The following is a 22,851-nucleotide window of genomic DNA, read 5'->3' on the forward strand; positions in this document are numbered from 1 at the left end:
TTGATCCATTTTCTCAGGCCAATCACTTAAATGCCTTGCACCTTAATTTCCCCATCTGTAAATTGGGAATATAGACCCTATGAGCTTCACAGATCTGAGGGTGGCTGAGAGATGAAACTCCTTCTGGGGGTCCATATTCCTGAACTTCTTCCCCCTACTTTCCTCCACAGAGTACAATCGCTATGGTTGGACCCTTTAAAATCCCACTTTTGGAACTATAGCCCTGAGAAAAAATCATTTAGCCATGTTATTGTGTTGCTCACTTCTTACATTTCTATGTTTCTGAACTTTTAGGTCTAGGTCAACCATCCTTCTGACTCTTCTTCAAATAGGACACTCCCATCTTTCCAATCAAAAGTAGCTAGGTGGGTAAAGCACCAAGCCTGGAGCCAGGAACACTTGAATTAAAATCTGGCTTCAGATTTACTAGTTATGCGATCCTGGGCAAGCCACTTCATCCTGTTTGCCTCAGTTTCCTCACTTGTAAAATGGACTGGAGAAGGAAATGCCAAACTATTCCAGTATCTCTGCCAAGAAAACCTCCAATGAGGTTGGTTTCAACTGAAAAATAGTGGAACAACAGTCTTCCCTCTTTGGACTTTAGCATGAACTAGCTATTTGCCATGCCTGGAATATATTCCCAAACAATGCTTTGTTTCCTTTAGAACATTGCTTGAGAGTAAAGCCCAAGAGAGGCTTTGGAAGATCCTGGGAAGTCTTTCCAAGATAGAAGTGAATTTTTTTGTTTGCTTGCTTTTTTAGCTAAATAAGATAATACTTGGAAACATTTAATGCAGTTTTTGGCACACAGTAGGCACTTAATAAAGGTTTATTTCTTTCTGTCCTTCCACAAGGCAAAGGACAAGAAAGTATATTAATGTAGATTGTTGTTTTTGTCTTTTTTTTTTCAGTCATATCTGATCTTTTGGGGCGTTATTTGGAGTATGAAATGGCAAATCACTCCAGTATTTCTGCTAAGAAAACTCTAAAATGGCAGCACAGAGGGCTAGGTACTGGGCTAAGCACTTTACATATATCATCTCACTTATCAAAAATGCCCTGAAAAAACAAAACAAAACAACAACAACAACAACATGCCCTGGGAGGTAAGTATTATCCCCATTTTACAGTTGAGGAAATTTAGGCAAACTGAGGATAAGTGATTACACAGCTAGAAAATGAAGCAGCTTAGATCTTGACTCAAGGCTCAGTGTTCTATCTACTACTGCTTTGATTGATTGATGATTGATTGCAGTTCTCTATTCATTGGACCCCTGGCCTGGAGACTCCTTTTCCCTCCAAACAAGGGTACTTTGCACTCCAGAACCTATCAGGGTTTCCCATAACCTACAGAATAAAGTCCAAACCCTTTAAGCTGAACAGCAATTTAGCCCTTATTTACATGTCTTACCTCCTACCTTCCCATTGTCTCCTTTATATTCCAACTGATTTACCTGCCTTTTAAACAAGATATTCAGGTATCTGTCTGCACCTTTACTTGCAAAACTTCTGATGATACAGAGATTACAGTTTATGCTACTGATTAACAGAGCTGTAACTAGGGCAAGGTGATCAGGGCTTTGCCCCTTAGGCAGTGAAATTTGTTTCACAGTAGGACATTTAAAGGGCCCAAAGCAGGAATTGTACTTTGAGGAAGAACGGTGCTTGGGGAAAGGGGAGCCCTGGCCTCCTGAGACAAGGAGAAGGGACACAGAAAAAGGCTCCTGAGGGAGCAGCAAGGCCAGGGAGTATCTCTAGAACAAATTGAGACTATTGGGACCCAAGTTCTGGGCCCACTAGAGTGGAGAGGGATACCTTAACTGAAGGTGTTGATCTCCTTGCTCAGCAAGCCTGCCTGTTCTGGGACTGCCCCTTAGGAGGCATCTCAAGGACAGGCTAAAAAAGGCACACCCTCTCTTGTCTAAGATCAGCCTTTCAAGGAGTCCCTCAGAATGGGGACAGGAAGGGGAAAAGGAAAGGGGAAGGAGAAGGAAAAGAACATTTTGTCTCATGAGGAAGGGTCTAGACAAAATCCTGTCTCCTTCTTAATGCAGGAGGACCTGCTGTTTTAGAAATATTGTACTCAGGATAAAATGGACCCTTGAATACCTAAAATTTAAAAGCTTTTTCAAAATAAAACCAATGGAAACTAAAATTAGAAGAGAAACAGTTATCTTAGCAGGGGTAAATGAATTTGCAGCAAGTTTCCCTGACAATGGTCTCATTTCCAAGATATATAAAGGACTGATTTAATTCTACAAGAATGAGTCATTCTCCATATCACAAATGTTCAAAGGATATAAGCAGGCACTTCTCAAGGGAAGAAATTACAAGTTATTAACAACTATATGAAAAAGACTCCAAATTACTAATAATTAGAGAAATGCAAATTAAAGCAACTGAGGTTCCATCTCACATCCATGTGGTTGGCAAAGATGACAAAGAAGGAAAATGACAAATGTTGGAGGGGCTGTGGGAAATAATCCCATGAGTCCGTGTTTGTGCAGCTGTGAGTTGGTTTAGCTGTTCTGGAAAGCAATTTGGAACTATGCTCCCAAAGGTGCTAAACTGTGTATACTCTTTGAGCCAGTGATGTCTCTACTAGGTATAAACTCCAAAAAGAGGAGGTATTTGGGATGTTCTGGGGGGGCTTGCCATGCCTTTTTCAGGGATGCTCATCTCTTTTTGGTGTCACCTGTGGCTCCAAGAAACTGTAGCAGGAACAGTGGTCCCCTGGTAAAAGTCTTGGTAGATGGGCCAAAACAGGTTATAGGTAACTGCAGACCTCAAAGCTGTGGGTGGAATGGAGGGTGTCGATATATCTATATAAAGACTTCTCCTGGCAGAATGAATCGACTGGAACTTTTTTTTTTTTTTTTTTTTTTTTTTTAGTGAGCAATTGTGACTTATCTAGGATCACAGATGAGGCTGAATTTGAACTCCGTTCCTCCTGATTTCAGGGCCAGTGTTCTATCCATCTAGTTGCCCTAAACAATTTATTCCAATGGCCATGAAGGTCCTGAAGCAGGTGCTGTGGATCACTTAACGTTTGGTCAGACATCAAAGATGCCAGGGTCATCCACTACATCTTGGGACACAGTCAGTCAGACTACCTTTTGTCCTAACACTAGACTTTAATGACTCTGGAAGAGAGAGAGACTGACAACTTTATGCAACTCTACAACACTTAAATCCAATTTATTTACAAGTCAAGACATCATCCCTTCATTATACACAGTAACACAAGATTATGTGATGATCATTTGATAGATTTAGTTCTTCTCAGCGATTCCAAGAGACTTGGGACAGAAGATGCCATCCACATCCAGAGAGAATTATGGAGACTGAATGGGGATCGAAGCATACTATTTTCACCTTTTTTTTGTTTATTTGTTTGCTTTTTTTTTTGTAGTTTTCCCCTTTTGTTTTGATTTTTCTCTCATAGCAAAATAAATGTAGAAATATGTTTAAAAGGATTGTATGTGTGTAATCTATATCACATTGCTCGCTGTCTTGGGAAGGAAAGGCAGAGAGGGAAAAAGAATTTGCAACTCAAAATCTTACAGAAATGAATATTGAAAACTATCTTTGCATGTAATTGGAAAAATAAAATACAGTTGAGGAAAAAAAAAAAAAGACATTAACCTTGATGCCATTGATCCTCTTCTAAAACAAAGGAGAAACAAACTCAAAAAAAATCAAGAAAGGTGGGAAAAGGACCCATATTTTAAATATACCTATGTATGTATGTGTGATGCACACACATGTATACACATATACCCACACCCACACATATATATGTATGTATGGAGTTGCTATTTTTTTTTCCATGGTAATGAAGAACTTTAAACTGAGGGGATGTGCTCATTAATTAGGAAAGGCCTGAGCAGGTTATATGAATATGATGGAACACTATTATAAGAAATGATAATTGGGGTGGTACAGTGGATAAAACATTGGGCCTGGGTCTTCCTGAGTTCAAATATAGCCTCAGACACTGGCTGAGTGACCCTGGCAAGTTATTTCACCTTAATTGCCTCAATTTCCTTACCTGTCAAATGAACTGGAGAAGGAAACGGCAAACCACCTCAGTATCTTTGTCAAGAAAACCCCAAGTGGGATCATAAAGAATTAAATACAACTGAACAAAAACATCAAAAAATAATGAAGGGGATGGTTTCAGTGAACTTTGGGAAGACTGGTAAGAAAAGCAGAGAGGGGCAGCTAGATGGTGCAGTAGTTAGAGCACCTGCCCTGAAGTCAGGAGGTCTCAGACACTTAACACTTCCTAGCTTTGGGACTCTAGGCAAGTCACTTAATACCAATTGCCTCAGGGAAAAAAAAAAGCAGAGAGGAGAACAATTTCTGCAATGATGAAAACAACTTAGACAAACAATTTAGAAAATCTTAAAAATCTGAATCAGTGACTATCCCCGATTCCAGAGGACCAATGAGGAAAAATGTTTCCCATCTCTTAACTGAGAAATTAAGTCGCAGAAAGATGCTTATGTGGAAAAAAATGAGAATTTATTTTGTTTGTACATATTTTCCACAAGAAATTTTTTTCAATAGAGCATGGGAAGACAAAAATATCAATCCTTAAAAAATGGGAATCTATTTTGTTTGTGCATATTTTCCACAAGAAAATTTTTCAAGAGGGCATAGAAAGGCAAAATTATTAATAGTTAAAATTTATTGAAAAAAAGTAAAATAAAATAAAATTTATCATTTTTCTCCATCTCCAACTGAAGTCTGAGTCTGCAGTGAAGTGATGGTTTGAAAGTGTGGCCAGTGTATATACTACAGTCTCTTGGAGCCACAGATATGAGTTGGATTGTCATCCAGGTGGACACCAAAGGTAGAGGAGCAGCCCTGAAAAAGGCATGGCAAGCCCTCACTAAAAGTACTAGTGGTTCTCCTTGAGCATCCCATTACACTCCACTTTTTGAGTTACATAGGACTTCCCATGTGGGAAGAAAGAGGCATCTGAAAAGGAACAAGAAAAGGGATCTTGAGACAAGAGGTAGGCCTTCAGGTAAATGTCTCAGTTTCTTTACAATCCTGGGACTTTCCCTGAATAATTTACCCTCTCAAGTTGCTTAAGCTTTCCCTTGAAGTGTGTGTGAAAGAAACTTGGAAATCTTGGGGCACTTAGGACAGAAGGCCCATCCCTTCCATCCAAGCACATCCTCACACCTTTCACCTTCAATGTTTATACTCGTTTATGAGACCAAAAACCTGCAGCTCTTGTAAACCCTCTTCTCCTCCTGCCCCAAGGAAGGTCAAAATTAACAAACTGACTGAAAGAGTGATGTGCTGGGATTCAGGAAAATAGGGCTGGACTATTTCTGTTCCTCTGTTTCCAGCTGGATTTGGAATTAGGAAGAACTTGGTTCAGATCTTGCTTCAGATACTTGTACTAGCTGTGTGAGCCTGGACAACTTCATCTGTCTGCCTCAGTTTCCTCAACTATAAGATAGTCCCTACCTCTCATGGATCAAAATGAAATAATACAGGGAAAGGGTCTTATAGAATTTGTAATCCATATTGTATGATTATTCCATGTGCCAAAAATTAGACTCATGCTTCTCAATGAATGAAGCTGAAATTTATCAGTCGAGATATGGAAGCAAGTCAACATCAGCTCCAAGAACAAACTACTAACCTGAGTCTTAGATGATCCCATGAGTTTCTTTCATAGATCAGTCAGAACAAGTTTTTCTCTCTCAAAGTTCAAGGAAGTATTTCCCACCAATTTGGCCATCTGGAAACATTGTGGATCAGTTGATCAGCACTGGCCTTGAACTATTGGAGTGTGAAGTTGGGGGAACAAAAGAACTGCCCCATTTCCCACCCAGGATCTTTGACAGTTATAGTTCTAGCTACAGATAGTTTACAATATGAACTCTTTACTGATAAAGTTGTTTATATTTTTTCATTAATGGTCTGTCTTATCAGAGGGGCCACATATGTTTATCAGTTGTTTAAGAATATATTCATTGCTATCTACATCATACCACACCAGTTCTTGTCTTTTTTTGTGGGAGAACAACTTATAGAAAAATAATTTGTTCAAAATGATTCAATCATAAAATAAAAGTATAAAACAGATAGGGAACAATGAGATGCTAAAGTGGGTAGAGTTAGGATGACTCTTATTCTTAAATTCAAATCTGGCTTTAGACACTAGCTGTGTGACCCTGTACACATGTTTTTATCCCTTATGCCTCAGTTTCTTCTTCTGTAAAATAAGTTAGGCAAGGAAATAGCCAACCACTCCGGTATCTTGCCAAGAAGATCTCAAATGAGGTCACAAAGAGTCAAAAATGACGGAAAAAATTGAAATGAAAAAGCAAGATGGAGCTGATCATGGTAAGTTGACAAACCTTCCTACTGTCTTAATAGGGGGAAAAAACATTTCCACTACACTTTCAATGCACTTTAAAAATGCTGTTATTATCCTTATTACTTATTGTTCATTTCTCTTTAAAATAAGGGAGTAACATAAGATAAGATCTTCCAAGTTTAACAGACTGTAAGGCAATGAGTTTGAGTTTCCAATTAGTTCTATTTCAGGAAAGCCTTAATTTCAAGAAGAGTTAAATGAGGCTTCCCTACTGAGGCGTTTGATTTAGTCATTTCCCCTTTTCTCCATCTATGAACAATAAAAGAGTTAGATTAGATCAAAGCTTCTTAAATGTTTTATACTTAGAACCTCTTTATGCCTGAATTTTGTTTATTTTACCCTGGCTATATAGGTAAATAAAACAGGTATATAAACCAAATATTTACTGATATAAATCATAATTTTGTGATCTTCACATTGAATTATGAGATCCTACATGGGATTGCAAACCACAGTTTAATAAGCTTCAGATTTTGATAGACTTGGGATGGAAAATGCCATCTTCATCCAGAGAGAGAACTATGGAGACTGTGCATCAAAGCATAGTGTTTCCATCTTTTTTGTTTGTTTGTTTATTTGTTTGCTTTTTATTTGTCATGGTTTTTGCCCCTCTTGGTATGATTTTTCTTGTACAACATGACAAGTATGGAAATATATTTAAAAGATTTTTATTTTTAATTTATATCAGATTGCTTGCTGTCTTGGGGAAGGAGGAGATAAAAGAGGGAGAGAGAAAAATTTGGAACACAAAGTTCTACAAAAATGAATGTTGAAAATTATTTTTAGTGTATTTGGAAAAATAAAATACTATTGAGAAAAAAAGAAACTTTAGATCATTCCCCAAGAATTCTAGCTCCAACATCATATTTTGAAAGTTTTGAAGTAATTTCAAGTTTTTTTAATCCTTTTTTTCAAAACCATCTACATATTTACTGTAAGAGTTAATATTTTTTTCCCTTCCACCACCACCTTAATGTTGACTGTGAAAAAAGAAACAACGACTGATTTTTAGCACCTAGCTTTCAAGAATATTTAGTTAAAATAGAAACCTATCCAAGATGTCAGTTCCTTCTGGGTGTTGGGAATGGAGGAAAGGGAGGGCCATCTCCTATAGCAGAAGCCTCCCAACATCTTGGGGGCCACTGTCTCCTCCTTACTTCCAAATGAAGGTCATTTTAGGACAGCTGGCACACACCCCCTCAGTTTATAATACTTGCCCTGGTTGCAAAAGGCAAGACCCTGGCTAGAAAAAAATCATTTCTATTCTTTTGAGATAAAGGAAGCCTCTTGGAATGTTGGAGGGCAAGAGAGATTGGGTTATGGAACCCAATATTGGTTAAGAGTTAGAGCTTGGAAAAACTGAGCTTTCTTCCTTCTAATCTTATCTCTAAGTTCCTTAACTAATTCAACTAACTTCTTCATATATTTTATATTCCAGTTCAAATGGTCCACTTGCATAAACACATTTGCCCATAATTATGTCAATAATTGATAATATTAAATATTAATAAGGTATGAACAATTAGGGGGGGTCTTTCCTTTCTACCTTAAGATTTATGTAGTGAATATTCCATTTCCTACTATATGTTTATCTTTTTCTTTTTCTTTTTTTGAGGCAATCAAGGTTAAGTGACTTGCTCAGGATCACACAGGTAGTGTCTGAAACCAGTTGTGAACTCAGGAATTTTCCTGTCTCCAAGGCCAGCACTCTGTCTACTATATGACCTAACTGCCCCTTTCTCCCATGTTTGTACAACCTGTCCCCCATCTACCCCTGTTTTCATTCAAGGCTAGACTGATGTGCCCCCTCTCACAGAATGTCCTTACTTTTTAGCTCTCTCCCTCCTAAAAATAGTGTCCTCTTCTCTCTTGACAATCTTTCTTAGTGACTTCATCAGCTCCCTTGGGTTCAATTACCATCTCCATGCCAGTGGCTTTCTTTTCATAAACAGTCTGTCTCCTGAGCTCCAGTCCCATGTCACATGTCAACAGAATCGGTCCTTGCTGAGTACTGGACATTTCACAGAGCCGCAGAAACTTAGAATCACCAGTTTAAAGGTACCGTGGTGGTCCATCCACAAAAGGAATGCCGACGTGATGTGCCTGATCATTGGTCGGTCCTCCAGTCTCCCCTTGAGGAACCTCGGAGGAGGTAAAACTTTCCACCTCCTAAGGCAGCCTGTTCTGCTTCTTTATAGTATGTTGAAAAGTTTAAAAAGTTTTCCTGAATTAATCCTGATTGGATTTGTGTATAAGCTATTTTTGAAGATTTTTTTTTTAGTTATTTTCTTTTCCTGGCTTTGTATCTTGAGCTTCCCAGTCACCATAATATCTCTTCATGGTGGGATTTCCTTTTGTGGCTCATTTTCCATGGACTTCTTGATTTTAGAATCGATTGTATGCCATGGGAGGCACTTGGCACAGGACCACCCAGCATGGCAGAGAAGGTGCTGTGCTCTAGGAGCAAAGCAGAATTTAATCAGCCCGAAAGAAACAAAATCAGAGAAGGCATCCTAAATGTTCATATGGACTATTTGTGTCCGACCTGTGACAGAGCATTTCAAGCTTCTATTGGTCTGATCACCCACAATCATACATACTATAACTCAACTCTAACATAGTGATGCCGTCTTGGTCCTCTTCAAGGACAGCAACCAACTTTCCATCTATTCTCTTTTGCTTTATTTTTTCCAGGAATTGGATTTGTGTACAAGCTGCATTTTAAAATATTTTTTTTAAGCTTTGCATCTTGAGCTTCCCAGTCACCATAATACCACTTCAGGGTGGGATTTGTTTTGGTTGGCTCTTTTTCCCTTGGGGTTCTCGATTTTAGATAACTCTTAAGTTAAGGCTGGGTTGTACATAATTCTGGGGAGGAGAGAAGTTTGTGCTGAGTTTTTTCTTCTCAGATCTTGCCATTTCTGTAGGTTGGGTTGATGATATGCAAGCTTTCAGGGCTTCCAAAGAGAAGTGTGACATCTATTCTCCTACTCTGAGCTCTACAAACTCTAAGCCCAGGTTTGGATCTATTGGTTTGCCCCTAATAGGAAGTTCCTGCTCGACTCAGTTTAGCTCTCTGGGAGGTTCTGCAGATTCAGAGGGACTGAACTGCCAACTTCCCTGACCTATCCAGTTAGTACAGTATAGTCTTTAGCTGGGGCTGAATTCCAACTCTACTCCTGGGACCTGAGCCACACAACTATTGTTGACTTATGGATTTGTTCCTTGCTCAGTAACAGAGATTGCACTCAGTACACTGAAAGCATTTCTATCCTCCACCCCAGAGTACAGAATCTGTGACTGGGATCGAGGAATGGACAGTAAAGTTACTGAATGGCACTAGTTCTTGTACTAGACACTGTTAGGATTACTAAGTGAGAACTGAGGTTGTCTGGACAGTGACAAGGTGAGAACTCAGGTTGACTTGATAGAAGGAGCAAGCCCATTGGCTGAAGTGGTTCTTCCCAGAAGCCCTTGCATTATCCCACGCCCATTCTCTGGGAGAATAAAAGAGAGGACTCTCAGAGAAAGAAGAAGACTCTCTGCATTACATCAGGCCTGACGGGGCTCTCTGCAGGAAGGGAAGTCACTTCTAAGGACAAGAGTTAACAGCAACTGCCTGGAGACAACGGTTCACTACAGGAAGAAGAATCTGTCTTAAAGATTTGAGTAGACACAGCAGATCTCTTCCCAGAGAGCGATCCGGCAGCTTCTGGAGACGATAGCTCGCTACAAGACACAGTAACTCATGGATCTCCTGGGATCTGTTCCTGTCCTGGTGCTCAGTCTCAGTTTGCTTTTAGCTCCTTGGTGCTGGAATGCTCTGTGGGCATGGATTTCTGGTCAGATACCACCCCCTCCCTATATCCTTGAGTAGAAAAAATTTCTCACTGTGACTTTTTCTTGGGTTTTCCAATCATGATTTAGTCTGGTGAGTTTTCTAGCTCTTTGCAGAGGAAATGTGATAGGGAAGAAGGGGTAGGCAGTATTTTTTCCTGCTTAGTCCATCTTCTTGATTCCTTCCTCAGGAGCTTTGAAGCATGGCTGATCATTATAATCCAGATGATGACTGATGGGGCAAAATATAGTGATATTATCACCTCCCTCTTCCTAGAATCTGGGCCCCTTTCAATGAAACCAAAAGTACATTAGCTTTTTTGACCTCCACATCACACTGCTGACTTATATTAAGTTTGTGGTACACTAATACCCTTAGATAGTTTTCTGAACCAATACTATCCAATCCATTTTTATAGTTTACAAATATAAAGCAAATATAGGGACAGCTAGGTGGCTCAGTGGATAGGGCACCAGTCCTGAAGTCAGGAGGACCTGAATTCAAATCTGATCTCAGACACTTAATATTTCCTAGCTGTGTGACCCTGGGCAAGTCACTTAACCACAATTACCTCAGCAAAAAAAAAAAAAAAAAATGTAAAATATATATTTTTATGCATGATTTTTTATGCTGAATTTTAAAAATACTAAACTGGGTATCTGTTGTATGATCCATTTGAGTAAAGTTTCTCTATTTCATTTCATAGTATTTGGTTTTTGAGTAAAGTTTCTCTGTTTCATTTCATAATATTTGGTTTGTGGTTGCTATGATTTATCTTGGGATTTGTATAAAAATATGTTTGTTTCTTGAGATGATTATAATGGCAAATTACATCCTTCCTCTGGGAATGCAAATAATTTGACATGTCTTGCTGGAGAATGAGCACACGAATTGGTAAAAAGAGATCTTAGTGAGGGAACTCTCCCATCTAAGTAGGTAACCAATAAATTTAAAGTTGCTAGATCCACTGAGATGGATATAAAGGACATAGGGGTTAGATTGGACATAGAAATTAATTGACTTCCCAGGGGTCATACAGTCACTATGTGTCAGAGGAAGCATGCACCCATTTACATATAACTATATTAATAATTGAAACTTTCCTCCACACTCTTACATTGGGATCTTTATATTCAAAACTGATTCCCCATCTTGGTATTCATATGTAGAATTCCCAGGAAAAATCAGTAAATACCTCCAAACAAATGGTCTTTCTTTTCAGAGACCAATCTAAGTTCATCTATTGTGGGTTCATCTTGCTTCAGGCCAGTCTTCAGTAGCTTGTGAGGTTCATACTTAGGTCATTCAACAGTTGACAAAAAGAGATTTATTTAGCCATAATAAGAGAAAGGGGTATCTAGATGATACAGTAGATAGATGGGGCCTAGAGTCAGGAAAAACTGAATTCAAGTCTAACCTCAACCCCTTCCTAATTATGTGATCCTGGACAAGCTACTTAACATTGTATGCCTCCATTTCCTCATCTGTAAAATAAGCTGGAGAAAGAAGTGGCAAACCATTCCAGTATCTTTGCCAAGGAAAGCCCAAATGGGGTCAGGAAAAGTGGACACAACTGAACAACAATAAAATGTTCCAAAGAGATTTAGCAGTTCTTCAGCTGAGTCAATATTGTGGTTTACCTGGCAGTCATCAGAGAATGCACAGAACTTCTCATGTCTGTTTTGTACTTAGGCAAACCAGTAACAATAACAGTAGGCTGAGCCTTTACTCTCTTGAGACACTTCAGGTTTGAGAATGTTTCCATGCCATTTTAGGAAAAACTAGCCTAATTTCCATGAGGGCAGTGGTTAGTCTATATTTCCCATCACATTCCACCCCTTGGTGGTAAAGTCCTTTAGGTTTTTTAGGGGGCTTCTATCACTTAAATGGCTTTAAGGTTTAGGTTAACTTTCCCCCACCATCTTGACCCACCCTTCAAGAGCTATCAATGAGCTTCTTAAAGCATAGCTTTTAACCACTCTACTAGTATTTACAAAACCTAATATAGGCAGCACTAAATGAAGAAAAGCAAAAGGAAGCCAGAAACACAACTGTGAGAAATGAATGGACATTTATTTAGTTTCCACAGTTATGAAAATTAAATTTGAGAAATGAAACTTAAGTTAGAAAATTGAAACCCACAAGGATATCCAAGAATAATCAAGGGGGAAGATTAGTTATCTTCTAAGAGAAAGTAAGCTTCTTGGGAGCAGGGACTGGCTATGTAATGAGGAATGGAGATTCAAAGTCATGTAACTTCTGTAACATCTAATTAATGGGGAGACTAATTAATCAGAAGAGGGATTTGTGCTTCTGAACAGGAAAGAAAATGCTACCTTTGGAATTCAAAAGTGTATCTACTAACCTAAGCACCCATTCTTGCAAGAATATAAAATAAATATTTCCTGCATTCATCAGTGAGTCAGTGAAGTTCTTGATAAAATATTTTGTTTCTTACAACAACAACAAGAAATTAATAATGGAATGGATCCCTGAAGGAGTGATTGAATCTGGAAAAATAAAGCCCAGAAATCCCAGGCTTAAGTTGATCAGTGGTTACCTTTTCCAATATAGGAAATTGTGTGGTTAGCCCCATTGAGGAACACAGGAGCTCCAGGCACCTCATTCTCACAAAGTTGTCACAAAAATTGGGATTATCCAGTTTAGAAACACCTCTCTCTCTTCAGGAAAAAAGGCACAAAACAAAACAAAAATAGAGGAGAACTAGAAATTCCTTTGCTCTTTTTGCCTGTATAAGCACCTAGAATTGCTACCAATGTGGGGGAAAGTGCCTTCAACTTGAGCTCTGAAGAAAATTCTCACCAGAAGTACTAGTCATTGACAGTCAGCAGTTTGCTGGTTAATGTTTAACAATGGGTTCTTCAGGGGAAAAAAAAACAAAACTTACATATGACACATTTCAGATTTAATCTGAATTTTTAACATTTTCCCCATCATCTTCTAAAGTTTCTACAACCACCACCAACAAAATAAATCAAGCCCTTATTTGTATGATCTGCCAGTTCCAAGAGTGAAAATTCACACTGAAAATTTAACAATCAACTCAAAAGATACCATCTGCCTCCAGCAGACCTCTGGGTACAATTCACAGTTTAAGAGTGAGAATAGGAATTTTTTTTTTTTAAGTAATGCTAAAAAACAACAACAACAACAACAACAACAAAAAACCTGATTTTTGAAAGAAAAATCTCAAGCATTTTAATTTGAACAATTTGATATAATATAAAGATGTCAATTTCTGTTAAAAATAAATAAATAAATAAAATAAAGTGATGCAGCACCCCTCCTTGTCTTCAGCAAATTAAGTGGGGATGCAATTAGCATATTTGTCCATGTAGCCAAATCCAGAAATGGCTCTGAAATGAATCATTGTCCTTTTAAGTGCCTTCCATCATGGCTTGTACCAAAGCTTCCAAAAAACCCCTATGTGACACAATTTTGATTGACCTCACAATTCTAAATTAGAAAAAATCTCCTAAAAGCCCAAATAATTCCTTCAGTAATTGTTCAATGATTCCAAAATTCCAAAATGCCAATGGTTGACATTCTCACTGTTGGGAAGCCTCATGCCAGCCCTCAACTGTCTGACTATATCCATATACAGTCATAATATTAAAGATTGCTCCTGCACTTCAAAACTACTGTTCATTCTGCATTGACACACAAGGACAAATCCCTTAAAGCTGGGAGGAGACTTCTTTCTGTTGTCTTCCCCTGAGGCAAGTAGGTGATGTTGAACATTGAAAATAGGAGGACATCTAGTCCCAGCAAGGACAGAGGACATCTCATTCTTCTGAATTTGTCCTTTTCTACCCAGAAGAAAGTAGCGTTCAATTCTCCCTCTTTTCCTCCCCCAAAACAATTCCTCTTGGCTGCCAACAACAGCATTCTGAGCAAATCTCCTGGCAAAACTTAGAAGAGATTCTAAGCAACCACTATTTAATGCCTACTATGTACTAATCCCTGTGCTAATTGCCAGTGCTAAATTGCCAGGCTGAAAGGTTCAAGGACAACACAAAGTGGTTTGCAGTTATCTCAATGTATAATTCAATGGGTTCTCATAAGTAGTTTATTCTCTAATATCCTAGGGTTGGTGGATGCTTCCAAATAAGAAACCACGATCTTTTAAAGTGGGAATTAAAAGCACCATGGAAGCACAGTGTTCAATTCCAGCCCACTTTGTTCTGTACTAGACACCCCCATATCAACAAGATCATTCTTTCCCAATTCTTTGGAGCTCTGCCAATTGTTGTGAGCCAGATTTGCCTCAGGTAATTTAATTCAATATTGGAACAAAATGAATGTTGCAGATCATTCAACAGTTAGCAAAAAGAGATTTACTAATCCACTAGAGGAGAAGGATATTCGCCCTTTCAAAGATATGCATTAAGGATATTTTGATTTGATTCTGTTGATGGAAACTTACTTGCCTGATTTGCCCATTGTGGAGCACTCATCCAAGGTTTTGTTGTTCAATTTTTTTTCACTTGTATCCAACTCTGGGGGTTTCTTGGCCAAGATACTGAAGTGGTTGGCCATTTCTTTCTTTCTTTTTTTTTTTTAATTAAAGCTTTTGTTTTCAAAACATATGTATGAATAATTCTTCAACTTTGACTCCTACAAAACCTTGCATTCCAAATTTCCCCCTCCCCTAGATGGCGAGTAATCCAAAATATGTTAAACATGTTAAAATATTTGTTAAATCCAATCTATGTGTACATATTTATACAATTTTCTTGCTGCACGAGAAAAATCAGATCAGAAAAAAAAGAAAATAAAGTTCAAGCAAACAACAACAAAAAGAGTGAAAATGCTATGCTATGATCCCCACTCACATTGGATTCCCACAGTCCTTTCTCTGGGTGCAGATGGCTCTCTCCATCACAAGATCATTGGAGCTGGTCTTAATCATCTCATTGTTGGAAAGAGACACATCCATCAGAATTGATCTTCGAAACTATATTACTGAATATAACTTCACAGATAAGTGTCTACCTGTCCCAAAACACCTGGAATCATGGATAAGTTCTTCCCACATTCCCCTTAAATAATAGAGTCTGAATAGTTTCGAAAGGAGTGGGAGCCAGGAATCAGCCTTGATTTCCTTTGTCCTACTCTCTCCCAACCAATCGGTTGCTAATTCTTGTCTATTCTGTTTCCAAAATGTCTCTTATCTGTCTGTCCTCTTCCCTTCACTCATTCAGACACCTAGTTCAGATCCTCATCACTTCCACCTGGGACTATTCTGATAGCTTTGGTATCCCATCTCTCTTCTCTCGCCTTTCCAATCTACTCTTCACTCAAGAGCCAAAGTGATTTTCCTAAAGGGAACATCAAACCCTCTTATCCCCCTGCTCAATAAGCTTCCTTGGTTCTCCCTAGTCTCTCAGACCAAATATAACATAGCATTTGTTGACACAATGGCTAGAGCCCTAGGCCTGGAGTTAGGAAGGTCTAAGTTCAAAACTGGTCTCAGATACTAGCTATATGATCCAGGTAAACACTTACCCTCTATTTACCTTAGTTTCCTCAATTTTAAAATGGAGGAAATAGCAGCATCTGCCTCCAAGGTCGTTGTGACAATCAAATGAAATCATATTTGTAAAAAAAAAAAAAAAAAATTGTATTCCCTCACCTCTCCTCCTTTAAAGTCCTTCACAAACAGGATTCCACTGACTTCTCCGAGGGTATTATACATTACTTAGCTTCATGCGCTCCTTTGCTTTAGCCAGGCGGAACTTCACACATCCAGGAAGATTTGCCATCTTCCTGCATTTATAGAACCTGACCCCCCAGGTCTGAAATACATTCTTCTCTCCTTTATCTCTTACAGTTCCCTGCTTCCTTCTAGGCTCAGTTCTAGCACCAGATCTAATGAGAACATATCTGATTCCCCAAGTGCTAAAGCTTTCCTTAACCCAAATGCTCTCTTCCCTTCATTTTGCAGAGGCATAAGGTGATTCTAATTAAGAACATGTTAGGGCCTTGGAGATACTGAGTTGATATCCATTTATGAATGTGCATGATTTTTCTTCCTTTGGAACTATCCCTTGAGGGCAGGGTCCATTTTTTTTTTCTTTGTTTTTCCAGTAGCTAGCACAGTACTTGGCACAGAGCAAGTGCTTAACAATTGCCCATTGATACTACTAGGTCGACTGTCCCCAAAAAATGGAGGAAAAGAGAAAAGATTCTTTATGTACAAAAACTATAGGGAAGTGTTGATTAATGAGAATGTTGAATGAATCCCCTCTCCCCCTCAGGATCAAATGAGCAATGCACATTTCCATTGCACTAGAATGATTACCAATTTTTACCTAGTTTGAGTTGTGCAATTACATTATTTGTGCTAATGTGAATCTAGCTATATTTAGAGTAATCCTTTTTTTTTTTTTTTGTTAACAAAAAATTTAGAATCTGAGAGGATGATTCTCAGTTGGTGAATGACTGAATAAGTTATAATTTATGAATACAATGTAATTATTTTCTATTGTATTGTTATTATATAAAGTAATGGTGGAGATGGATAATTTCAGAGGAACTTGGGAAGATTTGTATGAACTGCTACAGAGAGAAAGGAGCAGAACCAGAACAATTTATACAGTAACTACAAATTCTTTTGGAAGACTTATCTCTGGTCAACAAAATAAGTAGTTGTGATTCCAGAAGACCAATGAGGAAGTTGCCTCCCCCTCCCCCCACTAAAGATGTAAAATGAGATACATACACATACAAACAGATATAAATATACACATGTAGATATACATATAGATATAAACATACATACACATCTATAGATGTAGATATAGATATACATACATATATCTTCAATATGACTAGTGCCATAATTTGGTTTGTCTAATTATATGTATTAATATTTTCCCTTTCTTTTTGTTTTCCTAATGGGGAGGATAGGGGAGTGGAATGGAGGTTGGTGAGTAAAAAGGTAAGAAAATAGATTCTTGTTAATTAAAAAATGCTTAGAATTCTTTCCCTTCTTAACTCTGGCTACTAAGTTCTCCTGGCTTTCTTTAAGTCCCAATTAAAATGCCATCTTTTTTTTTTTTTTAAATGATAGCTTTTTATTTTCAATATATATATAAAGATTGTTTTCAACATTCAAGCTTAAAAAAACTTGTGCTTCAAATTTTTCTTCCTTCCCTTACCCTCTTCCCCAGACAGCAAGCAATCCAATATAGGTTAAACGTACAATTCTTCTAAAAATATTTCCACATTTATCATGTTGCACAAGAAAAATCAAATCAAAAAGGGAAAAGATTGAAAAAGAAAAAAAAAGCAAGCAAACAGCAACAAAAAGATGAAAATATTATGTTGAGATTCACATTCAGTCCCCATTGTCCTCTCTCTGGATGCAGATAGCTTTCTTCATCTCAAGTCTGTTTGAACTGGGCTGAATCACCTCATTGTTGGAAAGAGCCACATCCATCAGAATTGATCATCGTATAATCTTGTTGCCATGTACAATGTTCTCTTGGTTCTGCTCATTTCACTCAGCATCAGTTCATGTAAGTCTCTCCAGGCCTTTCTGAAATCTTCCTACTGATTTTTTCTTACAGAACAACAATATTCCATAACATTCATATACCACAACTTATTCAGCCATTCTCCATCTGATGGGCATCCACTCAGTTTCTGGTTCCTTGCCATTACAAAGAGGGCTTCCACAAACATTTTTGCACATGTGGGTCCTTTTCCCTCCTTTAAGATCTCTTTGGGATATAAGCCCAGTAGAAACACTTCTGGACCAAAGGGGATGCACCGTTTTACAGATCTTTGGGCCTAGTTCCAAATTGCTCTCCAGAATAACTGATCCGTTCACAACTCCACCAACAATGTATTAGTATTCCAATTTTCCCATATTTCCTCCAACATTTATCATTATCTTTTCCTGTAGTTTTAGCCAATCTGGGAGGTATATAGTAGTACCTCATAGTTGTCTTAATTTGCATAAAATCTCATTTTATATAAGAAGTCTTGTTCAACCTCTCTTAATTCTAGTCCCTTCCCTCTGTTAATTATCTCCTATTTATCATGTGTATAGTTTGCTTAGTATATATTTGTTAGTATGTTATCCTCTCCTTTAGATGGGGAGCTTCTTAAAGGCAGGGACTTGTATTCCCAGTGCTTAGCATAGTTCCTGGTATATAATGGACACTTAATAAATTAATTTTTTTTTACAGATTAAAAATAAATTAAATTTAAAAGCAAAGCCAAAAATGCTTGCTGATCGATTAAAAAGTGTGAAACCTCTTTATTATTGTTATGTGGCTTCCTTAGATTCCAGGAACTGTGTGGGTCTATATTCAGCTCATGATCTATGTACTTTTTGCTAGTTAGAGTAAAGAATAAAGATTTTGCTGACTAAAATAGTCATTAATACTTTCAGGTTGTTTCTCTTATTAGATTTTAAGCTCTTCAAGGACAGAGACTACTACCTTATGCCTCTTTTTATATCCCCAGCTCTCAGCACAGTGCCTGACAAATTCTTTTAACCCATAGTTGTTGAGTTGTTTTGATGGTTGATTATTTAGCTAAATTGTAGGGCTGATCCTATCCCCTCTCTTTCCACCTTCCTCTCTGGCTCAGTGAACTTGGGTGGCTCCAGATTATCTCTAGGATTAAATAACAACTCCTCTGGCATTTAGAACTTGCCAAATCCTGACTCCTTTCTACCTATTCAGGCTTCTTACATTGAACTCCTTCCAGCCACTCTACGATCGATTCCATTGACCTCATATTTTGCTTTGAACATGATGTTCCATTTTTTTATTTTGTGCTCTGGGCTTGACACCCTCTGCCCTCTTAACTTCTGCTTTCTCCAGGACTCCAGTCCAAGGGATCTTCTCTCTCTAGCTGCTAGTGCCTCCCCCTCTCAGATTGCCTTTCATTTGTATATATCTTATATGTTCCTAATTATTTCCATGTGGTCTCCTTTATTTGAGGGGGACACCTTGAGGGTAGTGATATAGCTCTTAGCGAGGATGTAGTGATAACCTTAAAGCTACCTGGCCTTAACCCTATGGCCATCTGGCCCTGAGACTTCTGTAGATCCACAAATAATTCAGACGGTCAGATAACAATCTATTGGTCAGTAATAACAACGTTTCTGAGACAGTAATGAGGTGCATACCAGACCACTCCTGAGTTCTACCTCAAAGCCATAAAATGATGATATCAGAGTGACATGAAGCACCAGATCTCTATCTTTTTCCTAGAAATTTTTCTTCTTGCTCCTGGTTCTTTGAAAACATTTTTTGGAACTTCGTCTATTGCTAACAGCATAATAAATCTTTGCCCCTTAATTTGGAGATACTGAGTTTTTGAATTATTTTGCCATAACTGCAACACTGACCTGGGAACCCTCACATTTTGGGGGTGTCTTATGCCTCAACAGCAGGAATTGTTTTTACTGCTTTGGATTTTTTTTTTTTGGTAGCTGAGACTAATTTTTTTCCTTCTACACATATTTCTACATTTATCATGCTGCACAAGAGAAATCAGATTAACTGATTTTTCTTGGGCTGCAAGATAATTGTAGAAATATGTATACATATATTGGAGTTAACATATATACGCATTATTTTATTTTATTAATTTTTAAAGCTTTTTATTTTCAAAACATATGCAAGGATAATTTTTCAACAGTGACTCTTGCAAAACTTGTGTTCCAGATTTTCCCCTCTTTCACCACACATCCTTCCCTAGCTGGCAAATAATCCAATATATGTTAAACATGTTAAAATATTTTATACATCAACATCTTATATATCAATATATATTAAATCTGTATTTTAATATGTATAATATATATTATGATTGCCTGACATCTGGGGAGGGGGTGGGGGAAAGGAGGGGAAAATCTGGAACACAAGTCTATGAAAGGGTCATTGTTGAAAAATTATCCTTGCATATGTTTTGAAAATAAAAACCTTTGGGGCAGCTAGGTGGCGCAGTGGATAGAGCACCAGCCTTGAATTCAGGAGGACCTGAGTTCAAATGTGGTCTCAGACACTTAACACTTCCTAGCTGTGTGACCCTGGGCAAGTCACTTAACCCCAGCCTCAGGGGAGGAAAAAAAGAAAAGAAAAACCTTTACTTTAATAAAAAAAGAAAAATCAGATCAAAAAGGAAAAAAAAATGAGGAAAAAAACAAGTAAGCAAACAACAACAACAAAGATGAAAATACTATGTTGTGTTCTACATTCAGTTCCCATAGTCCTCTCTGAATCACAGTCTATTGGAATTGTCCTGAATCACCTCATTGATGAAAAGAGCCAAGTCCATCACTTACTTCTTCTTTGAAAGCACTTGGAACATAGTAAGTGCTTCATAAATTCTGATTAATTATTAGGCTGTTTTGAATTGAAATGAAATTCAATAAACCTGTGTTAAGAGTTGACTATAAATAAAGCATGGAGGGGCTCTAGCCTCCGAATGAGGAAGACCTGAATTCAATCTCTGACATACAGATACTGGACAATCCCTTAATTTCTCTGGGTCTCGAGAATTGCAGGACAAATTCCTGTCTGCCTTGAGAGAAACATTTTCTTTCAGAAGCGACTTACTCAGATAAAATTTTGTCCTATCCATTCTTCTCTCAAATTCAAGGCGCTGTGCTAGGAGATGGGTTAATAGGGACTCAGACTCTTGTGCTTCCTGAATTACCAGTGGGCATAATGTCAGCTGTCCTGTGACCAACCTCTCTGGAGACCAAATGGAATACCTTGGCATTTCAGGACTTGTGCTGGGAAGCTGGGACTGAAATGGAAAGATCCCCTTGTGAATGGAGTTGGTAGGAATCCAAGCATTACATAAGGACTTCAGGGTGACAGGGGGACTCTGGACTCTTTTCAGGGAAAGAATTGGAAAGGTTGAGACCAACCTTTGCATTAGTGAAGGCCTTGTAGAGTTTCCATGGAAGGTGGAGGAGGAGGATGAGGGGGTGGAGATAGGAAAAGTCTGTTGCTAAAGGCAACCCTGAGCGAGCTTAAATTTCTGAATGCAACCCCTCATCCAAAGGTATTAAGGATTCATGATGTTCTGCCAGCTTGAAAGGCTTGGAGTCATGGGAACTCAGAACTAGAAGAGACAGAAGAGACCATTTAATTGCAATTGCACCTGCCCATGAAATTACACCCTCAACAAGTGGCTGCAACAAGTAGGCAGTGTGGGTAGTATTCTGAGTGGTATAACCTGGAAAGGATCAGGGACCACTTTTGTTGGTGCTAAGTCCTCTGACTCTCTATGACCCCATTTGGAGTTTTCTTGGCAGAGATAATGGAGGGAGTTTGCTAATTTCTGTTCCAACTCATTTTACAGATGAGGAAACTGAGGCAAACAGGACAAAGTAGCTTGCCCAGAGTCACACAGCTAGTAAGTGTCTGAGTTTGGATTTGAACTCAGGAAGATGTGTCTTATAGGCTTCAGGGCTGGTGCTATATCCGTTGCACCATCTAGCTTTTGACCCTATAAATAGGAAAGCAATCCCCAAAAAATGTTTTAAAAAATTGTGATTTACTGTGTTCAATGTTAAGGTTAAAAAAAAAAAACCAAAAAACATTTAAATAAGTGGAAAAAGAAGAGAAAAATGTTTATTTAGCAATTGAAGTAGATATTAATTATAAAAGGCATTTATAGGTAACTTGAATCCTTGCAGAGTATTTCCTATGCATTACCTCATTTGAGGGCAGCTGCCAAGCCTGAAGTCAGAAAGGCTCATCTTCCTCAGTTCAAATCCAGCACTAGCTACTTGTTCCTGGGTAAGCCACTTCATTCTGTTTGCCTCAGTTTCCTCATCTGTAAAAAATGAGCTGGAGGAGGAAATGGTCAAATACTCACAAGTCTTTGCCAAGGAAGCCCCAAATAGGGTTACAAAGAGTCTTGGACAAACCTCATTTGAGCATCACAGCAACCCTATGAAGTAGGGATTAGGATCATTTTTTTTAATCTTCATTTTGCAGATGAAGAAACTGAGATTAAAAGAAGTTAAATGACTTGCCAGGGATCATTTTAATAAGTGTTTGAGATCTTCCTAACCTCTGATCCATCATTCCATCTGATTTTTTTTTTTCCTCACCATGAAGTCCTTTGATTCAAACAGCAATCACAAAAATTGGATAGGGAATGTTTATGGACTTAAGAATTTAAACTTTTTTAAAAAAGGACTTTAGCAGTATCCACTTCTGTGAGTGGAATTTATTTCCATACAAAGTAGTTTCTCTGGAAGTTTATGGCCCTGGGCTTGTTGACTTCACTGGTTTGGCTTTGATATGCTAATACATCCATTTCCATTTATTCATTGAAGCAATTCCAATTCCAGTTAGGACTATAAAGTAACCAGAAGTTAGTATCTTTAAAAATTATGCTGAAGCTCAGAGCTATAAGAATCATATAGGAATTAACCTCCCCAGAAAAGTGACTTACCCAATGTCACAGCAATAACAGGGAGCAGAAAAGGGATCAATCCATCCATAGTTCTCTAATTCAAACAAGTTTCTAATGATTGGAGTTTCTATTAATGAGGTCCACTTTGGCCTTCAGGACCCTCTTCTACCCTGTTCCAACATTG

Source organism: Sminthopsis crassicaudata, chromosome 3 (assembly GCF_048593235.1).
Source record: "Sminthopsis crassicaudata isolate SCR6 chromosome 3, ASM4859323v1, whole genome shotgun sequence".
NCBI lineage: Eukaryota > Metazoa > Chordata > Mammalia > Dasyuromorphia > Dasyuridae > Sminthopsis > Sminthopsis crassicaudata.